Source organism: Microtus ochrogaster, chromosome 26 (assembly GCF_000317375.1).
Source record: "Microtus ochrogaster isolate Prairie Vole_2 chromosome 26, MicOch1.0, whole genome shotgun sequence".
NCBI classification, from domain to species: domain Eukaryota; kingdom Metazoa; phylum Chordata; class Mammalia; order Rodentia; family Cricetidae; genus Microtus; species Microtus ochrogaster.
The window spans coordinates 4,106,261-4,106,703 of record NC_022025.1 but is presented as its reverse complement, the minus strand read 5'-3'; the positions used below and the strand labels follow the sequence as shown (position 1 = coordinate 4,106,703).

At 35.4% G+C, this 443-nt stretch overlaps 1 non-coding gene across 1 annotated transcript; it reads left to right on the top strand.

The window, feature by feature from the left end:
- Positions 1–122: 122 nt before the first annotated feature.
- LOC113457413 lies at positions 123–229 on the top strand. Its single transcript, XR_003377992.1, has one exon. It is a non-coding gene; the product is annotated as a U6 spliceosomal RNA (small nuclear RNA).
- The last annotated feature ends 214 nt before the right edge of the window (positions 230–443 follow it).

The following is a 443-nucleotide window of genomic DNA, read 5'->3' as shown; positions in this document are numbered from 1 at the left end:
AAAAAAAAAAAATGTGCAAACCAACTCTTGGTTCTAGGGAACGTGAACTTGAAGACATTGTCCCTGTCAGTGTCCCTGACATCAAGTCTTTTATGAGAGATTGCTTTGAAAATTTAATTCGAGTGCTCGCTTCGGCAGCACATATACTAAAATTGGAATGATACAGAGAAGATTAGCATGGCCCCTGCGCAAGGATGACACGCAAATTCGTGAAGCGTTCCATATTTTTTTCTTTCTTAATAAAAAAAAATGATCTCACTTAATATTAGTCTGAGAATAAAAGGCTGATTTCTACACAAAAAAAAAAAGAAAAAGAAAATTTAATTCGAGGAAATGCACTGTCTTTTTTAGGATACCCTCTGAAATATCAAGAGCAATGTAATCCCTCAGTTGTGTTTGCTTGTCATTTGAACTTCAGGAAACTTGAGGCAGAATTTCAAGCT